This window comes from Sciurus carolinensis, chromosome 13 (genome assembly GCF_902686445.1).
Source record: "Sciurus carolinensis chromosome 13, mSciCar1.2, whole genome shotgun sequence".
Lineage (NCBI taxonomy): Eukaryota > Metazoa > Chordata > Mammalia > Rodentia > Sciuridae > Sciurus > Sciurus carolinensis.
In genome coordinates this window covers 79,348,366-79,369,348 of record NC_062225.1, presented here as the reverse complement: position 1 = coordinate 79,369,348, position 20,983 = coordinate 79,348,366, and positions in this window count along the sequence as shown.

Sequence of the window (20,983 nt, the reverse complement as noted above, 5' to 3'; positions counted from 1 at the left end):
ATCCACAGTGAGCACCATACTGTGACAAAAAAAGGCCCTGGTAGGCAGCTGTGAGGGAGGGCGGGTCCCCAGAGTCAGGAACCCCCTTTTGCCCTAGTCTACCCAGGGTGGCTCTTCCTCCCATTTGCACGCTCTTTCCCTTCTGGCCTCTGGCCTGTGCTGACAGTAAGAGGGACTGCTTCATAAAGGAGTGTCTTGCAGCCATTCCAGCATCCAGCCCCTTACCTGGGCAGCTGCCAAGGGCTGTCTGGGCCTGGTAGGTGGGCATCTGCTTGGGCCACCAAGTGGTAAGGAGTGCACGGCCTTGCCGCTGACATCTGACTGTGCACTCTGGTCCTGACTCATCTTTCTCCTCCACAACTTGAGACCAGGCAAGGAGAGCTCAGATTCAGACAGAGGAAAGCACTAGCCCTTGGACATCCTGCGGTTCCTGCCCTTGAGGCTGGAGGGAGCTCCTACTCTGGAAGTGTTCTGGGGTGTTTCATGGTAACCACAACAGGTGTGGTTACCGATAATTCCACAGGGTGTAACTTAACTGGCCTTGGGAGGTGCTGGGAAATGAGGCTGGAGAGCGGAGTGAGGGGGCACACACACAGTGTAAGTTAGCTACCAGGGTGATATTTTAGAAAAATGTTAATATGCTTTTCTCTTTTGCCTTTCTGAGTATGCAGCATACTCTGAGCAATTGAATGCCTGAGGCATTCATTTACAGGGAAGAGATTGAGATTGTTCTAGAAGGACTACAAGAAGAAAGCATTAATATTCACCTTTTGACATTCAAATTAAGTGTTATACCTTTGTTAATATATAATTGAAATACAGTAAACCACATATGTTTAAAGTGTACAATTTGATGAGTTTTGACCTAGGTATATATCTGTGAAATGGGCATCACAATCAAGACAGTGAACACGTCCATCACTCCCTGAAGTTTTCTTACTCTCCACTTAGTTCCCAGGCAACCCCTGATTTGCTTTCAGTCTCTACAGATTAATTTGCATTTTCAGAATTTTATGTAAATGAAATCTTACATTATTTACACGTTTCATCTGAATTCTTTTGCTGTATAAATACTTTGAGACTCATCCTTGTTTTTGCATGAATCAATAGGTCATTTTATTGCTGAGCAATATTCTATTGTATGGACACAGCACAGTTTGTTTATTTGCCAGTTAATGGACATTTGGTTGTTTCTAGTTTTGACTATTATAAATACAGCTGCTGTGAACATTTGGGTAAAAGCCTTTGTGTAGACATATGCTTTCATTTCTCTTGGGAAAATGCTTAAGAATGGAAAGCTGAGTCATATCATAGGTATGTTTCTGTCTTTTTAAGAAACTTCCAAACTGTTTTTCAAAGTAGTTATACCATTTTACAGTCCCACCAGCAGGTTATGTGAGTTTCAGTTGCTCCACATCCTCACCCACACTTAATAGGGTCTTTCTCTAACACTCTAGCCATTCCAGAGGGTGTGTACTATAATTCATCATGATTGCCATTTGCACATCTCTAGTGACTAATGACATTCAAAATAGCAACACATACCCAAGCTAGCCTGTTTTGTATGTATGTACGTATTTATTTATTTACTTACTTACTGGGGATTGAATCCAGCAGTACTTTACCACTCAGTTACATTCTCAGCCCTTTTTGTTTTTTATTTTTTATTTTGAGACAGAGTCTCACTAAGTTGCTTGGAGCCTCTCTAAATTTCTGAAGCTGGGCCAGGCGCAGTGGCGCACACCTGTAATCCCAATGACTCGGGAGGCTGAGGCAGGAGGATCACAAGTTCAAAGCCAGCCTCAGCCATTTAGAGAGACACTTAGCAACTCAGTAAGACACTGACTCTAAATAAAATACAAAAAAGGGCTAGGGATGTGGCTCAGTGGTTAAGTGCCCCAAGGTTCAATCCCCAGTACCAAAAAAAAAAAAAAAAAAAAAAAAAAAAAAGAATTGCTGAAGCTGGCCTCAAACTTGTTATCCTCCTACCTTATCCTCCCAAACAACTGGGATTACTGGCATGTGCCACTGTCCCCAGCTAGCCTGGATGTTTCTTGGGGAGATATGGTTGGAACACAGGCATGGCATGGGCATAATGACATATATGCAAGGTTATTCATTGCATCATCATTTGTAATAGCAGAAAAATTAAAAACCTAAGTGTTCATTAATGGAGTCCTGATCAAACAGATTACAGTTTTGTTGCTTTTTTTTTTTTTTTTTTTTTGGGTGCTGGGGATCGAACCCAGAGCCTTGTGCTTGCAAGGCAAGCACTCTACCGACTGAGCTATCTCCCCAGCCCCCACAGTTTTGTGTTAGTCAGGGTTTTTCAGAGGAACAGAATTATAAGATGGACACACCTATGCATGCATGTATGTATTGTAAGGAATTGTTTCATGTAATGGGGAAGGCCTGGCAAGCTCGAAATCTGATGGGGAGGTTGGCAGGCTAGAGACTCAAGAAGAAATTGCAGTTCAAGTCCAAAAGCATTCAGGCTGCTGATGTTGTATTCAAGTCTGCAAGCTGTGTGCTGCCAGAATTCTCTCTTGCTTGGGGAGTTCAACTTTATATTCTATTCAGGCCTTCAAATTATTGAATGAGGACCATCCACATTATGGAAGGTAAACAGCTTACTCAGAGTTCACTAATTTAAATGTAAATCTCATCCAAAAACACCCCACGGAAACATCCAGAATAGTATCTGACTAAATACAATACCTGTGCACCCTGTGACCCAGCCAAGTTGGTACAAAATTAGCCATCAAGTATATAAACAGAAAACTATGCAGCCATTAAAAAGAAAGGCAGCTCTGTAAGTACTGAGATGGATTTATCTCTAAGATACATTACTAAATGGAAAAATCCAGAAATAGAAGAGCATGTAAAACATGCCACCATTACAAAAATTTTGAAAAATAACATGCGGTTATCATGACTATAAGAAATTGCTGTGAGGGAGGAGAAGTGGGGTATAAGAGGACAGGAAATAGAGATGAAAGGCTTATTTTTTATTTCACTCTACATCCTTTTGCATTTTTAAAATGTTCTGGCATGTGCAGAAGCAGCCTTGGCTTGACATCCCAGCTCCACACAGAGCTCACTGGTGGCAGGCTTGGAGCAGCCATTTTGGAGCAAAGACAGAGGCCACTGGGGCCAGGCAGAGATGGAGCCAGAGCTACATGAACAGGATCTAAGAGCGTGGCCCACCCCTGCGCTTTGGAACCTACGACTTATACCGGGAACAAGGGGAGATATAGCCGGAGCTCTGGAGGAAGGAGCTGTGAGTTCCAGAATGAGGTCAAGCTGGCCAAGGAGCCCAGTGCCTCACCCCACGGTGCCTTTTGCTTTGTTGTCCAGTTTTGACTGCTCACTCCTTGGCCTGAGGTTGGGGAAGATGACAGATCCCCAGGCCTTGAAACTCACCCAGCAAAACCTCTTCCTGGCTACAGACTACACCCTGCCCTGACCTTCTGGGGTGTCATATTTGTGTAAAGAGACCTCCTTCTCCCAGGAGGCCCGCAGAGGAAATCCTGCAATAGGAGGACAGGAGAAGCTCCGCGTTCCTAGCTCTTTAAGACTCTGACTCCACAGTATCAGGGCTTTGCCTGGATTAAAAAAAAAAAAAAAGCCAGCATGTGTTGCAAACTCAGGCTCTGCATCTGGTAGTAGTTACTGGCTGCTGACATCCACTGTGTAATTCCAAATCCCTCCGGCCTTCTGTCCTCTTTCCCAGGCTCCTTCCCCCTCCCCCTTCCCCCTCTTCTCCTGACCCTCCCCCAAGCTCTGCACTGACTCCTTCCCTGCCTCCCCATCTCACCCTGCCCACACTGCCCACTCCTTTGATGGCCTTTCCAAAGCAGTGAGCAGAGATCCAAGGCCAGCTTCCTCTCACTCACCCAACCCAGAGCTCATTTTGAAGGCCTTTGGGTTTTTGTTTGTTTTGTTGGAGTTTCTTGGGGGGGGGGGGGGGGCGGAATTCTTTACTAGATTTTTTTTTTTTTTTCTTTTTCCTGAAACTAGCATATTCATGAGTTGGGACCCTACAAAAATCAACTACTGACTCCCAATAGTATCAAAGGGAAAAGTTAATAAAGGACTGTGTTTCCACTGGCCTAGCTATCTTTAAAAATGCAACAGTTTTTCTTTTTTCAATGTAACCTAGAACTAGATTCTTAGCCATTTTCTGCACTCTTTCAAGGGGCGTGAGCACCGTCCCGCGGCTGCGCAGCTCGGATTCCACTTGATGGTGTCCTGTCATAGAGCTTCCCGGTTACAAAACTGCCAGTGTGGCTGCCCCCCTCCTGTGACAGCGTGTAAGGTCCTCCAGTTCCTCTTACTTTCTTTTTTGTGTCCTGACCAAAAATCACAGGGTGCCTTGACGACCGCTCTTGTGACCCAGTCAAACAGCAGGCTTTTCCCAGCATGCTTAAGTCCTAGCTGCAGCCTTGAACTTCCCAGGCACTGATAAAGTTGTTTAGATTGTTGCCCAAAGTACTGAGAGAAGACGGCCCTGGGCCTGAGTACAAATTCCTAAACCCTCATCTGAACCCCACGCCCTGACCCCTCGCTGCAGACACGCCCAGTAGAGCGTCCCTTCCTCCCACATCTCTAGGGAGGCTGGGCCCCAGCACTCCGCAAGTATTTCCTCTAATAAATGTGAGGTCGAATCCCGAGTGTCAGTGATTCTTTCTTTGGAATCCCGCCCTGGTGGCTTGGGGTTGTCCCCTGCTGCCACCTTTGGAGTCATTCCGGCTGTGGGTTCACAGAGAAATCCCCAAGATGGGTCACTCAACTCCACATCCCTTCTGAGCTTTCCCACTCAAAGCAGAAATAAGGTGCCTGCTGCCCAGCTCTGCCTGATGTGTGGGCAAGCGCCCCAGAATCCGACTCAGACCGAGGTTCTTTATGCCACATACTCAGGCCCGAAGAATCCTCAAGTGCTTCTGTGCCCCATCTCCTGCTTCCATCAACACGGACTGCCTCCAAGGTATGCTCTGAAAGTGTCACCTTCTCTCGAATCCAAGCCATCACGTTCTGTCACCCAGAATGCGCAACTGCTTCCTGACTTGTCTCCCTGCTTTTGCTTGTGGAAGAAAATCTCACCGGAAGGTTCTCTGTTTTCCCCTTCTTTGGTTCATTCTCCTTCCCCCATATCATTTTCCAAGCAGGTTGACAGGTTTTATAAACCCACGTCATAGAAAGGTGGTAAATCGGCCATTGCGATGACTCTGCATTTGCAGAAGCCTGAGTCAGAGATGATGTTTTGCCAGGTGCCCAGGAAGGGGTGGGGAGAGGGCGGACACAGCGGCAGGGTCAGAGATGACATTTTTCCCACAGTGGGAGGCCAGAGAGTGCTGTGGCTTCAGAGAGCAGTGAGGAGCCCAGCCCAGGCTCCAGGTAAGAGGCCTCAGAGGGGCCCACGTCAGAGAGGTTGGCAGCCAGGGAAGGCAGTCACTGAGGAACCACGTCAGTCCAGATCATCGGGGTACCTGTTGCCATCAAGCCCACTAGAGGCTCTAGCCCTGATTTCTGAATGCCAAAAAAGGATTCCCTTGTCATCCTGAAAGGGGAAGTGATCTCAATAATGGCCTTTCAGGAAGGAAAGGGCTTAAGGCAAAATTAGTGAACTCCAAGGAATAAAGTGATGTTTCCTAACGACATAAATTTGGACCAAGATACAGATCTGTCAGACACTTAGGGTCACCACTGGTCACTCTTAGGGTGACATTTAGGGTGACCTGTCATACACTTAAGGTGACTAAGCATCAGTGTGCTTGCAGGCAGGACAAGGATACAGGATTCGCTAACACTGAGGAGAGCCTACACAATCTGAAAGGACGCTGACGTTTTAAAATTCAGATCTTGGGCTGGGGATATAGCTCAGTTGGTAGAGTGCTTGCCTTGCAAGCACAACGCCCTGGGTTCAAATCCCCAGCACCGCAAAAAAAAAAAAAAAAAAAAAAAAAAAAAAAAAAAAAAAAAAAAAAAAAAAACATAAAATTCAGATCTTGGTCAGCTCCTTATTCAAATCCCAACTCCGTCTCATGGCCACCATCCACTTTGTGGTCTGGATCCTGCCTGCCGTCTTGTCCCATCCTGCGTGCTGCCCCTCAGCTGCACTCCTTCCCAGCCAGCCGGCTGCCCTCACTCTGCCATGCACGGGTCCGCTCTCCACCTGTGGCCTCCAGTTCCCTCTGCCTGGACCACTTCCACCTCTTTGTCCTGATTCTTCCCGGTGTGGCCTCCTTCCCCCGAGGATCCCAGCTCAGAGGCGCATCTGCTCCAGCGTGGCGCCACCCTTACGGCCATGGCCCAGTCTCTCCCGCTTGGCTCCTGGCACCATGGATCTCGGCTTCGCGGTGTACCTGTCTGCCTGCCCGCCGCCCCTTGACCCAGAAGCTCCAGAGGGGCAGGAGGAACCCCGTTCAGGACTCTGGTACTCAAAAACACTTAGCGCCTAGGCAACTGCAAATAAAGAAAATAAAAATTTAAAGAATAATAAAAATTTTAAAAATGAAAAGGCTTTAGTTTTTCTCTTTTCCTTATTTTACTCAAGAAGAAAAGAGTTTTGTTTTGTTTTTAGACTAATGACTATTTTGGTGGATCAAATGAAAACCGGTCATTCAGCCAGCTTAGCACAGGGGTCTATTAGAATAAATACTGCTTTCTTCTTGGTGAACATTATAGCAAATTTACTCCAATCCTCCTCTGAGATTTTCTTTCTAATCTTTGTACTCTATGTAAAAAACTCATAGCAGCTATAAGCAGTAGAGGCTGCATTTCAGCTAAGGTCTCCTGACTTGAGGTCAAGGGATTCTTCTACTGATTTATGTCAGCAAAGGAGAGGCCTGTAGAGTAGGGAAGTTCCCCCATCATTGATGATCCTAGGATGTTTCTGGTTTCCACTAGTTTTCAGGAAAAGTAGAGAAATGTAAGTAGGTGAATCTTTGGCCTTAATCTTGACACATTAAATTTGAGGCATGTCTTATAATACATACTCAGGGAACTTCTAGAAAATGTTGACTTGCCTGATCCAGTCTACCCATAGTTCAGTTTTTCAACCTGAATGGAAACTATTCATTCCATCACTTATTCATTCCTTTACTAGACATATTGGACAGCAAATGACACAAAGTTGCTGTCCCTAAAGAGCTCCCTTGTCAGGGATGGTAGTCGGGGAGGGGGATGGAATTTTGCATATAAACGCCTAGCTAGCATATTAGGATATGTCCCCAAACACCGAAGGAGCAAGATCCATAATTATCTCTGCTGAGTGAAGGAGATTGCACAGAGGAGGTGACAATGGGGAGCTGACCTGGGTCTGGCATACTTTGTCCATTAGAAAGTGAGCACATTCTCAGCTTCCAAGTTGTAGGTGCCCAAGGCGTGAAGTCCCCTGGCTGCTCAGCATCCCAGGGCAGATGAGCACAAAGAAGGGTCAGCAAGTGGAATGGAACCTGCACTCCCAATGCAAGAGAGCAGGGAAGGCCGGAGGAGAGGCACTGTTGAGCGAGAGAACACTTTGGTCGGGGGAAATGAACTGGTCTGTCCCTTTGAAGAAGGATGAGGTATGTCCCTCCGAGAACCTGCTGGACACCTCAGCGGGTTCAGGAGACCTCAGGGAGGGTCTAGGCAGGGGGATGTTTGTTTGGGTCATGGTCACTGGGACATCCCCTGCTCTTCAGCAGCCATGCACAGTGCCCTGGTCCTCAGAGCTGTGACCCACCCGAAGTCATGCCCAAGCCCAGGGCCTGTGCCTCCTGGTGGGGAGATCACTGAGAGACAGCTTAGTGCTGAAAATCACCCAAGGGGGAGAATTCGGGAGTCTATATGTCATGGTTCCTGTCCCATTTCCAACAGTCTATTGTCCTGAATGCCAGCCTCAAAACTGTCCTCAAAGCATTCCAGTTTTGGGGCTGGGAATATAGCTCAGTTGGTAGAGTGCTTGCCTTATGAGCACAAAGCCCTGGGTTCAATCCCCAGCACCTCAAAAAAAAAAAAAAAAAAAAAAAAAACATTCCAGTTTCTCCAGTGGCCTATATGACCCTGCAATTCTTTTTTTTTTTTAATTGGTGCATCATAGTTATATACAAAAGTGGGATTCATTGTTACATATTTATACTTACACACAATATAGCAATATAACCCGATACCCCATAATTCTTGGCTTTATTGAAATACTTTCTCAGCTTGTCTGAGTACCATATTGAACTACATAACTCAGACTTGCAGAGGAAGCAATTTTTTTAATTTTGTGTGGGGTCAGTCTACTCTTCCTAACAAACTTTTTATCCAGTGAGCGCGCGCGCGCGCGCGCACACACACACACACACACACACACACACCACACACACAACAAGGGGCCTTTAGTGTGTTCAGAAGATTCATCCTGCACATTAGCTTGTATTATCACGTTCTGACTTTTGGTTTTCTTTTTGGTACTGATAACGGAACCCAGGGGTACTTTACAACTGGGCTACATCCCTGGTCCTTTTTATTTTTCATTTTGAGACAGGGTCTTTCTAAGTTGCTGAAGCTGGCTTCAACTTGTGGTCTCTAGCTCCAGCCTTCCAAGTTGCTGGGATTACTTCTCCCAGTTCAGACTTTTATTTATTTATTTTTTTTGGGGTGCTGGGGATCGAACCCAGGGCCTTGCGCTTACGAGGCAAGCACTCTACCAACTGAGCTATCTCCCCAGCCCCCAGTTCAGACTTTTAATTGTTCAGCTTCTGACAGGGTTACTGGGAAGTTCTTTTTCCTTTTCTTTTTCTTTCTATGTTTGTTGCTAATATTTATTTTTATATACTTTTTATTTTTTCTTATTAGTTATACATGAAGGTCTATGACTTGTGTCTGTGTGGCAAAAAGATGGCACTTGGATGGGCAAGGAGGCTGATTCTCTCTGGTCTCCATGGTTTACCTCTGGCCTGGCATAGCCTGGCTCCAAGCCTCTGACTTCAGCAAGGTGGGAACATAGGGTACCCTGAGGAGCCGAGGTCAGGAGAGACTCTGGTCTTTCTGTGGCCAGGTGTTGTTAACGGTGTTTATTTTGAAAAGTTCAGTATGAGGCCTGCGCTGGGTGGCCTGTGGCAGAGACCACACCCAGCTCTATGACAAAGCAGGACTTGGCTGGCCTCATTGGCAGGCCGGGGATTTTCAGAAGCCCCTTGTCACCTAGGAGTAGGGTCTGAACTCTACTTTGAGGCTTCCTAGATGAGCCCTTTCACCCCCACCTCAAACCCCCTGGGCTTCTGGCATCCCAGAGCTGATGAGAAAACCAGGAGAAACAGGAAGAATCAGCTGCTCCTCTAGCTGCGGCCTGGGGAACAATTCTGGTGCTACTAAGAACAGACACTCTGCAGGGCTGTGCACAGGCCTGAGTGCCAGGTGGAGGGAGGCCCCCGCCAGAGAAATGCCCTGCCCCATCCACTGCCCATGCTGGATCACACAACAAAGGCTTGTACCTCACACGCCAGCAAAGCTGAGTCACACGCACATCAAAGGGAGAGGTTGACAGCTAAAAAAAAAAAAAAAACCAACAAAATGATCATGCTAACTCCCTGAACTTTTCACTCAAGCTGCAGGGTCCTGCTCAGAGGCTTGGAAGGTCCAAATCTGTCCTCTTGCCACAAGCTCTTCCTTCTCAGAAGCTCAACTCTCAGCAATAGCACCCACTCTGCCCATTCCGTGCCCTTTGTCAGATGTTCAACCCTGTTTAGCTCACTCTGCCGACATTTGTGAGCACAGCCCTTGGCCGGCCCAGGAACAGATGCTAAGAAGAAAGAAGTGGGAAGACTTGTCTTCCTGACCTCGAGGGCCTCAGCCTCACAAGGGAGACAGACTACTATCATTATAATCTTTACTGTTTTGGGAATGACTTCTACGTGCCAAAATTTTTACACAGATTCTCTCTCTTCCTCTCAATGACCAGAGGAGTATAGTAAGTGAGTCTCCAAGTTATGGATGGGGAGCAGTCAAGGCCACCAGACGGTGAATGTCAAGACCCGGATTCCAGTGTTGCCTGGTGCTCAGACTGGCTGCTCCACTGCCCTGCGCCATCTGCAGCTCTGACGCTGCAGGTGCCATGGGACAGGCCTCAGCACATGCACTGAGGCATGAGGGGCCTGAACCAGCCTCAGCTGGTCCCCAGGCACAGCCCTGCACCAGCTCTGCCCTGTGCACCTCTCCATTGGCATGAGGTGCTTCCCTCTGGGCCTCCCCTCTGGGCCTCTGGGCCTATGCGTTGGAGAAAGCAGTGGGGGTCTTGGCCAAGGCTCACCCTCTGAGGGATGAGCTGCTTCAACTTCTAGAACCTCAGTGGGAATCAGAAGTCTCATTGTGTGGAGGTCAAAAATGGTGTAAAATGGAAGACCTGTCAAAGGCTCTTCTGAAAAGGTTTAATGAAGGCACAGTGAAAGACCACAGGCTGGCTTCAGGGGATTGAGGCAGGTTTACCATGGCTGGCAAATCAAAGTAAGGGATGCCAAGTTACATATGTATTTCCTATGAACAATTAATAATTTTTAGGGCAAATATTTATAGGTATACTTGAAGCTACGATATTTGGAATATACTTATACTAGAAAGTCATTCATTATATATCTGGAATGCAAATTTAACAGGGCATCCTATACCTTTTTCCCTGTCAATAGCAGATTCAGGATATCCCAGGGCCAGCTGCAGCAGAAGCTAGACCAGGAGAGGCGATGGCAGGAACAGGGTGCAGGAACCTGGTGAGGCCAGGCTCCCCACATAGCAGAATGCAAAGTTAGTCACGCAGGAAGGGAAGAAGCAAGGGGAAGAGCAAATGTCCTATCTCACTCTCTCCCTGCCTTCTGACCCCTGCTGCATGTCCCTTAGCAAGGCACTCCCTTGATGTAATCCTCAGGTGGTGTTGGCACAGTGCAGAGCAGAGAATGGATCTGGGCAGAGAGGCTAGCAGAAAATATTCAGCATAACTGGTGTACAGACTTCTATCCCTCTTCACTCTGTCCCCTACAATTAGGATCCATCACATTGTTCCTCCCTTCCTCCAGGATCTGCAATGGCTCCCACTGCCTCCAGCAGCTAGTTCCTTCTATTCAGCATTTCTGAAGTTTTAGTCTTTCCTCTCTCATCCCCTGGAACGCATTCACTGCTCTAAGCAGACAAGACTCCTGGACAAATGAACTCACTGTCACTCCATCCAGCTCAGGGCCTTTGCTTATGGTATTCTTCAGGACAGTCATGGAACTTGGAGCTGGAGGACCCATAGGGGGATCTGTTCTCACCCCTTATGCCTCCACTGCAAACCTCAGATTCAGCAAGAGGAAAAGGATACTCATGAAGTTACTTCTGCTGACCAACCCTCCCTGGCCTTTAAGGCCCTGCCTCCAACCCTGCCAGGAAGCCCAATCTGCACTTGGACATGAAGCTGCGGTTCTCTGCTTTCATCACTGATCGCCCTGTTTCTCGTTGCTGCCTGATTGGGAGTCCTCCTTCCTGACCAGAATACAAGGTTCTTTTTCTTAGCTTTCCCTTTAGCACAGTGCTGGGAATCTGAACACAATAATTTTGTTTTTAAATTGCATCCGTTGATTATAGTTCAACAATTTAATCATAGTTATTAAATAACTGAAGATCTGCCTAGGTTGGTACTTGTGGTATAATGGGGCAGGGGAAACACACAGGGTTTGGAACCAGATAGCCTGGGATTGTTTATTTATTTATTTTTTAAATAAATTCTTGCTGAATTTACTCAGTGAAAGAAATTCTATGGCAGCTGGAAATGTCACACACAAATGGGAGATCAGGTGTCCTGGTAGAAAGAGAACTTTGCTGCTAGACAGTTAAACTGTTTATGTCTTATGCACCACTCCCCCTAGGACAAGACTGACTTCTCTATAAAGTTTAATTGTCGAGTTAAAATCAGGATGACCGAAGATCTTTTTCTCCAGCTTTGTTTTTCTCCAGCTTTGTTTTTCTCCACCTGGTGTCCCTGTGAGCTCTGTCAACGTGGTGTAAGAATACTGTGTCTGTATGAAGTTTGGGGCAGGAGAGATGGATTGGTAGTTATTATCAAATTATTAGAAAGATCCCTGATGTCATGCAAATTAAGAAAAAGTCTAGGATGTGGTTTCTCTACTCAAGGCCCAAAACCAGGTGCTGCCTCAAAACTACCTGAAGAGCATTTTAAACCAGAGGTGACAGGTCCAGTGGGGGGGGTATTGGCCTTGTATGTTGGTGGAGGAGCCTAAGAATCTGTACCCTCGAAAGAGATTGCTATAGTTTGGATCTGGAGTGTCTTTCAAAGGTCTGTGTGTTAAAGGCTTGGTCCCCAGTCCAAGGTACTATTGGGCGGTGGTGGAGCCTTTAAGAGAGGTGGGAGGAAATTAGATTATTGCACATACACCCTTGGAAGGATATTAGGACCCTGGCCCTTTCCTGTCTCTCTCTTTGGCTGCTATGAGGTAAGCAGTTTCTTCTCTCATATCCTCCACCATGATGTGCTACATCACCACAAATCCAAAAAAAGAAAAAAACCAATGGGACCAACCAACAAAGACTGAGACAGGGAATTGAAACAAATGTTTCCTCTTTTTAAGATGATTTATCTCAGATATTTTGTTATAGTAACAGGAAGCTGACTAACAGAACCCTCCAGGTGACTTGGAAATCAACCAGAGGTGGAAATAGTGATGTTGGCAGGGGTTCTCACAGTGTGGTCCCCAGACCAGCAGCATCAGCATCAGTTACTAGGACAGCAAATTCTCCAACTCCTCCCCAGACCTCATAGATGAGAACCTCCAATGGGGACCCAGCAATGTGGTTTTTAACCAGTCCTCCAAGTGATGCTGGTGTCCTCTACAGTTTGAAGGTCATGGGTATTAAGCATTCTCTGACCTTGAGGGATTCTCATCTTAGTCAATGAGACCAAAACGAGTTCACTGATGTGTGTTCTGTCCCCCTAGGCACGCTCCTTCCGTGTCTTTCCCTTGTGGTAGGCTGTGTCTCTGGTGAGTTCCTTCTACTGTGAAGACTTCAGACTGAGACATCTGTCCTAGCTCCTCGAGGGTGGCAGACCTGGGACTCCCAAGCCAGCATGAGGCATCCCATGGTTCTGTGGTGTTTCCTGCGTCTTCTAGTCTCACAGGCTGGTCCTGGAACTGAGGCAGTGCTTCCTAGTCCTGGTGAGCTGGGCGTGGGGCAGAAGCTGTGAGGTGCTGTCACCTTGTTCTACCTGCCTCCTGTCTCTTTGCCCCTTTGAAAGTGTTTTACCTCCCTGTTTTGGTTCCAGTGGTTCCAGCAGGACTGTTTCTGTTCAATATGGCCGTGGAACACAAGCCAGCTGAGGAAGTTGAGGGCAGGTCACACCCTGAACAAACAAAAAGGCAGAGATCTGTCCCACAACTCTGCAGGCAGTGGTGACATGTCCCAAAAGGATCTGCATGTGACAGAGCACAAAAGCATAGGATTTCTAGTTGATTTAAGGTATACAAAGCAAAGGCAGGTTTGCCTCCTCGCTCTGATATGTAACCGTCTCCTAAAGCCAAGGGCTCTGCAAGTCATCTGCCCTTGGAATTCTCCGTCTGGTTCCTACACAGCAGTGCCACCCAGCACGTGAACACTTTCATATGCTTTCAGGTTTCAGAGTTCATTGCATTTCCACATTTATCCCCATTTGTATTTTCAGGGTGTTCAGGAAAACAGAACTGAGGTGTGGAGAGAGAGAGAGAGAGAGGGAGAGAGAGAGAGAGAGACACTCATTTTCTGGCATTTGCTCATGCAATTATGGGGCCTAGCAAGTCTAAAATCTGCAGCTGGACTGGCCAGGAAGAAGCTCATGTTGCAGTTCAAGTCTCAAGTTAAAGCTTCAGGGGTCTGAAGGACTGTAAGGTTGTAAGTGGTGAAACCAGTAGAGGAGGGCTATTTTGGAAGGGAAGGAGAATAGAGAGAGGAAGGAAGGGAAAGACGGAGGGAGGAAAAGGAGGATCTACTCTAAAGGATGACAGGCCTCTCATCTGGGGTCAGAAACTGTTTGTACCCCCATCTGCACTTAGTGTGAAGGATATGGAAAATGACAACCCCAAAAAACTGATCTGGAGGAAGAGGACGAAGAAGGCAATCATTAATCCTCTCCTAGTAACAATGGGCCCCTGAAGGAAGTAAAGCAAAATTTTATCCCTTCCCGGGTTCGATCCCCAGCATATCCACCAAAAGTAAACATCCATCCCTTCCCAACAACAATGGGTCGTGAAGGGAGGAGGCGGGTACTGAAAGGACCCTGGATTTTCACCCTTTTCCATTTCCGATGAGTCCTGGAAGCAGAAAAGTCAATAACGAAGCTCTAGGTAACAGTGGGTCCCAGAGGAGGAAGATAAGCAGGGAACTCCAGCAGACTTCTGAGCTTCCCCCCTTCCCAGTAACAAAAAGTTTTTACAACTTTTTCCTGACTGCCCAAACCGACACATTCTGCTTCAGTCTCCAATGATTAATTCACTCTCATGGTAACCCACAAAACTCAGAGTCTCCCTGTAACTGTTGACCATTCTCCACCCTGAAAATCAGGTCCTCCAGTTCCTGATTGTCGGACTCTGCGGAATAAAGGAAAGCCTGCTGGTCGTTTGAGGTTTGCTTCTGTCCCCGTTATTGTTATTTGTATTTTCATAATGCTGCCCAAACCATGTTGGTTATTTGTACTTCCACAGGGAGCTGTTCAAGTTCTTGGGGCTCACGTTGAGGTCACTGACTGTACACAGGTGTGAGCATGCAGGTGTAATGTTTGCACACAGTGACATTTTTGTGTGTTGGAACACCATGCAGAACTCATGGGTATGTCCATCCTGGTCCTGCTCTTGCTGCTAGCTCAGCCTAAAATATCCTTCCTCTGCCCTCTCCACCTCTGAGGACCTTACAGAGTTTCAGACCCTTGAAGTTTAACTGACCCCCACCCCACTGTGGCACCTGCATGTACTGAGCACTTTAAGGCAAGGGCAGACCCTATAAATGGGCAAGAAAGCCTGAGGAGTGTGAAGGGGCCTCCGCTGGGAAAAGTCCTGGAGAGAAACAACCCAGAACAGATCTCTGGCAGGCGGCAGAGGTGTCCCGTGACGGGCAGGCGTGGGGAGGCCGGCTCTGAGCGGGAGGGACAGCTGCAGGGGATTAGAGCGGCCAGCCCTCAGGCGGGGGGATGGGGCTCAGTCTCCAGTTTTCGTCTGTTTTACACACTGATTTCTGTCGTTCTTGTTTTGGTTTGGTTTTTCATTTTTCCTGAGGGGAAGGACAGGGCAAAGAAAGTTCTCAAAAAATATTTTCAAATTCGTATAATCCTATGAATGGTTTCCAGGGCCTGGGGGATTTCCTGGGCTGTGACCCCAGGGATCTGCCTCGGGAATCTTCCCAAGAGGAAAGGAATTCCTGAGTCTAGGCAGCAGAGCAGGGTAACTTTCTCCTGTAAGTGATTAAGTCACCCTGGTCAGGCTGGGAAAGGCTGGGGTTTGGCTCTGGAGACTCAAGCACAACATCCACAGATCTTTTAAATGATTCTCAGGGACTGAACTCCCTCTGCACCAGATTTTCTGAGGGTTGAAGACCCTAATGCTGAGTTACGGTGATTTTTATTTTCTTCTTTAGAGTTGGCTGGATTTTAAAAACGTGTGCTCTGATCAGGGCGTTTCACGGTCCCCTCTTCCACGGCTGCATATCTGGCTCTCCTCTGGGGTTTCCCTGATACCCAGGGACATAGTTCTCAGGTGACGGGACTTGGAGGGAGTAGAGGCTGGAGACAGCCTGAGTCCTGTTTGTCAAGCCTGCCCAGACCTGAGCAGTAGGGCCTTTCCACAAGGCCTCTGTCCAGGTACGAATGGAGGCCAAGCTGGTGTGAGTGACTCTGGATGATGAGACCTGCCCTACCTCCACAACCCCCCTCTTGCTGCCAGGGCCTGCTGTCAGACCCCAACAGGGCTCCCTGCAAGACGCCACAGGGACACTGTGTTCTCAAGGGTGCTCAGAGCCACAGTGTTCCCAGAAAAGCACTCTTAGCTGCGTAGTTTCGAAGTCTGCCAGGCTGGGCCATGCATTCCACTTTAAACTAACTATGGGACAAACTCAGCTGTTGAGGACAGCAGGCACTGGACAAAGGAATAAATCTGAGTGAGCGGCAGTCACTGAGGGCCCTCAATCATCCCTCCTCTTTGAAAACTGGGAATTCTCGTCCAATCAGACTGATCGCATCCGGGCCTCTTGAGAGTACACTCTACTTTGCTCCAAATTGGAATGCTTTCCAGGGGCTCCTAAGTCCCCCAGGCAAATTTCTGTGGCCTCTCCTCACCCTTGACCCTGATAGGCCTACACACATTGCCCTTGCTGCAGGGACATCCAGGTCCACCCTCATCCCTCAGGGACTTTACCCTCAGAAGGAATAGGATGGTCCTCTTTCCTTGCTCCCTTCCTCGGGATTACACCACACCATGGAGGAATTCTGAAGGTGGGATACACCCAGGCATGTGAGGGGGCACCCTGGGCTCCCACCCCCAGCCTTCTCTGTCAACCCTCTACTCTTGTCAGCTCCAGGAAGGCTGCAGAAACCGTGGGCTCTGGGACCCATGGAATGCAGACACTCACTGACTGGGAGCCTCCATCCTTCCCCATCACCTTCAGTCTGTCCCCAAGCACCCTTGCCCCCTAGACCAGGACCGTGCCAAAGCCGTGGGGACCCTCGACGTGTGGAAATTTCTTTGGGAGCTTCCTCGGGTCCTCAGTCACTAGGTCTTGCTTTCACCACTTGGATATCCGCTGGCTGGCGCAGCCTGGCCTGACCCTCTCAGGTCAGGCAGGTCTGTGCTTTCCCATAACGTGCCCCACGCAGGAGGAGTATCTGGCAAGGCTGAAGCTGCGGGTCTAGGGTTCCTGCACCCAGGTGCACCATGGATCACGCTGGGTTCACAGGCCTCAGGCCACCTCCCTCCTGGCTGGGGAAACAAACTCTCCTCTGTGTTCTTGTCAAAGGCGCCACCTGGAGGACATTGGTACTGTCTCTTCTATGAGCTTGGACTACAATAGACACATCAAGCAGGCTTTGCTATTGTCCTCAACAAGGACATAGGTAGGGGCTGGCTTTCTGCTTGTAATGGAGAGGAGAAAGCACTGGGGGAAAAAACAGTACTATCTCATTTAACTATTCTTTCACCTTTCCCAGAAAAATCTGACTCTGGTCCCAAGCTTGCCTTCAGACCAGGTTCTGGAGGCTGGGGAATGCAGAGTAGTGTTAAGACCAGCCAGTGAGTGGGGGACATCTTGACGGGAGCATGTTGGGCAGCCCAGCAGGTGAAGCAAGGCTCTTGTGGTCCTGAGGGGCAGGAGGAAATGAGCCAGAATCCCTCACAGCCCAGGGTTTAGGTTTCTGTAGCACAGAAATCAGTGCTTTAGCAACTGTATTTTAGTATTTACCTCCTTAGCTCTAAATAGCAAGTTTATATTACTAGTTCATTTTCCCAGTTGTAATGTCACTCATTGAATGGATGCTATTGAAAATTAGAATTTTACTCCTTTCCACTCTACATAAACATGCACCTATCCCTTCAATATAGTTGCGTTATAATCTTAAATAATACTGCACATTTACATTATTTTTATTACTATGCCAAAGATATTCACAGCTCAATTAGATAATATACTTCAGTGACTTTTTTGCTTATTTTTATGCTTTTACTACAATCTATCCTTCCCTTGTTCTTGATTTTTTTTTTTTTTTTTTTTTTGGTTTCTAAGTACTTATCACTTTTAAGCCCCCAATTTTTGTCAAGCACATATATTTCTTTTCAAGATATGCAGAAGTCTGTGGCGTCCTACCAGTTTGATTTTCCGGAGAAGTCCCTCTGGAACCCCTGAGACCTCTGCGTAACTGTCACCGGAACATGCCCTTCACCTCTCTGGGGTGGAGTATATCCTCATGTAGATTTCCGAGAAAGGGTGTGTTCAAGGTCGATTTTTTTGATGCTTGAATATTCAGGAAAGTCTTTATTCTACCCTTACAGTTGATTGACAGTTTGGCTGGATACAGAATTATAGGTTGGAAATCCTTTTCCTTCAGAACTTTGAAAATACTGTCCCATTGCCTTAGAAAAATGTTGCTATTGAAAAATATGAAGCTTATTTGATTTCTACTACTTTTGATTTCTCTCTCTACCTCTCTCTCGGGCCTCTTTTTGTCCATTGTGTTGAAATGAACCGTTTTAATGTGGACATTTATCCCCCAGGTTTGGGAAATTTTGAGAAATATTTCATTAATGATGTCTTCTGACAGTAGGTATTTTTCCACTTTCTGAATATAGATGGAAATAGTATTTCTCCCAGAATATAACCAGATCTTGCAGTTCCAGAATGTAATCAGGGAAGCAAGTTAGGAGAAAAAAGATGAGCAAAGACATCCTAGTAGGTCTATGTGGAGGAGGAGTCAAAGCAAAGCTTACTTTGGGAAGGTAGTTCTGTGGTCTACACTCAGTCTCTGCTGAGGTCTTTTGTGTCAGTGAGGTGCCTGGGAGAACACATGCCTCATTTTTCAGAGAGACTTCTCCAGAACAGCTTGAGATTGCTCCAGTCTCCTGTCCCTGATATCTATCTTCCTTCCTTCCTTCCTTCTTTCCTTCCTTCCTTCCTTTTTTTCTTTTTTTTTTTTTTTGGATACCATGGATTAAACCAGGAATGGTTAACTACTCAGCCACATCCCCAGCTCCTTTTAGTTTTTTTTATTTTGAGACAGGATCTTGCTAAGTTGCTTAGGGCCTCACTAAGTTGCTGAGGCTGATTTTGAACTTGAGATCCTCCTGCGTCAGCCTCCCGAGTCACTGAGATTACAGGCAAGTACCACTGCACCCGGTTGTCCCTGGCATCTTACTCTGCCTGGTTTTACTTTTCAGATGGTAGGTGCTCAATGCTTTTTGAATTATCTGATATCTCAGTTCATTTTTGCTGCTAGCACGCCCAATACTAAGTAATTTACAAGAAAATAAATTTATGTCTCACTGTTCTGGAGGCTGGGAAGTCCAAGTGCATGGCTCTGGTATCTAGCAGAAGGGTAAGGGGGTGCGAGAGACAGGGAGAAAACTGGCTGCACCCATCCTTTTCACCAGGACCTCAATCCTGCGGTGACCAACCCATCCACAGTAATGCATCAAAGCATAGACGGGACAGAGCCCTCAGGCCTGATCACCTCTTAAAGATTCCAGTTATTACTGTCACAATGGCAATTAAATTTCAACATGAGTCTGGGAGTGGAAATTCAGACCACAGCAACTGGGACATAACTTTTTTGTCTTTCAAATGAGGGGGTTGGACCATAACTCTAAGTGTCTCTCTAGCTGTAATGTCCCACAGTCCCACCGAAGTCTCTGTGTTGGAAATGACTTGTAAAAGGCAGTGCAATAATACTTATAAATATGAGTTTACCTCCATTGAACGAATGAGTTACCATAAAGGAGGGAGTCCTCCTTGTGGGGCCCTGTGTCCATCCCACTGTGTCAGGGGGACTCTTACTGCAGAAGGAAGAGCCAACTGGAGCCACAGAGACCCCCTTGAGAGTTCTCGGGGCTGCCAGTCTCAAGTCCTCCAAGAGGGTGGAGCAGAAAACCAAAGGACCTCCAGGCAGAAAAGCATGACTCCAGATGCCCGGGATTGCCCTAGGCTATGCCTGCCTGGCCCCTTCCCCATGCCCACCTGATCAGTTACCACCACGCCCCCTCCACAGGCTGCCGAGGCTTCTCACCACCTGCCTTCTGCCCTCTGCTCTGATCTGCCACGCCCTGGCTTCCATCATCTCTTGCCGGACCTCTTTCATCTGCCTCCTAATGTCCTCTGCCTGGTTTTTCCTCTAAATGATCATCCTCACGGGCCACCAGAGAAATCTTCCCAAGGCACACAATAGACTGCACCCTTTGCCTACTGCCCACCCCCTCCAAAGGAGAAAAGTGAGAGAATTCCATGAGTACCTCTACTTTATTATTTTCTGTTGTTGTTCCAGGGATTGAACCCAGGGTCGCTTAACCACTGAGCCACATCCCTAGCCCTTTTTATTTTTTCTTTTGAGGCAGGTCTTGCTAAGTTGCATAGGGCCTCACCAAGTTGCCGAGGCTGGCTTTGAACTTGCAATCCTACTGTCTCAGCCTCCTGAGTCACTGGGATTACAGGCATGAGCCACTGAGCCCAGCCCTGACTTTATTCTTCAACATCATGGTTGACAACGCACATCGTGTCACCTGAGTCTGATAAGAGTCATCTGACCCAGGCAGCATACCCTTCAAAAGAAGAGAAATTATAGCCAGGCATGGCGCACACACCTGTGATCCCAGGTTCCATTGGGTCAAAGGGTCCTTCCATCCTCACTGGGACTCCATGAGAGGTCAGTGCTTTAGCTGCCACTACAGGAGTCTAGTGTCAGGAGCCTGATGTCATGTCTTTCGGTGACACCCACCCGAGGTGCCCAAGGGATGTGTCGGAGGAGTGCCAGACCCCGGGCCAGGACAATGACCAGCGTGGAATAGATGAACATGCAGTGTGTCTACTGGAACTCATATTACATCATCACAGACAAGGGACTAAAATCTTTTTTTTTTTAAACACAGCGAATAAGGTTAACAATATTTATCTTGTATCCTTCACCGCAAGAACTCTGCCGATTGATAAGGGCGCCCTCGTGTGTCACTGTGGTGTAATGTCCACTTGGCACTGATGGGCTTTCTACACCTTTTCCTCCTCCAGCTCCCGTCAGACCAACCCCTGGGTGTGCTGTGACCAGGTGGCTTCACTGGATGAGACCAGCAGCCCCCACAGAGGCGCTTCTCTGGGCCGACCTAATGTTTTGTTCCTTCATACTGTTTACAAGTTTGCATTCTCAAAAATGATTGAGGAACCCAATATGTTTATATGACTTGTATCTATTGATTTACACCATATTTATACCATAACACAGAGGATTTTTAAAAATATATTTAATTCATTTAAAAATAGT